This window comes from Etheostoma spectabile, chromosome 10, assembly GCF_008692095.1.
Source record: "Etheostoma spectabile isolate EspeVRDwgs_2016 chromosome 10, UIUC_Espe_1.0, whole genome shotgun sequence".
Taxonomy (NCBI): Eukaryota; Metazoa; Chordata; class Actinopteri; order Perciformes; family Percidae; genus Etheostoma; species Etheostoma spectabile.
Window position 1 is genome coordinate 11,833,316 of NC_045742.1, and position 296 is coordinate 11,833,611.

Genomic DNA, 296 nt, shown 5'->3' on the forward strand with positions numbered 1-296 from the left:
AGAAGAAATGGGTCATGTAACGCAAAATTAAACCATATACATATAAACAGCATTGCAGCGGATGCGAGGACATTAGCACCACTAGAGGAGCTAACAGCTAACAGACGCTACTAGCACCGACTGGCACTGGTCACTGCTGTTGTCTGAAAAACAACAAACGGGACAAAATGAATGTTGCGTTTACTGGTAAACAGGTAAACCTTGAGACTGACGTATAACCGACTGCTATTTGTTGAGTTTTCCTCCCGTTAATCTGTCCTCTGTGATTGTCTACATCTAGAAACTAAGCTGCGCGG

The 296-nt window shown here is 43.6% G+C and overlaps 2 long non-coding RNA genes across 2 annotated transcripts in view; both read right to left on the reverse strand.

Moving 5' to 3' along the window:
• LOC116696768 (uncharacterized) overlaps window positions 1-296 on the reverse strand; it is a 59,099-nt gene that overhangs the window by 33,218 nt on the left and 25,585 nt on the right. The window lies entirely within an intron of this gene.
• LOC116696769 (uncharacterized) overlaps window positions 1-296 on the reverse strand; it is a 15,388-nt gene that overhangs the window by 11,163 nt on the left and 3,929 nt on the right. The window lies entirely within an intron of this gene.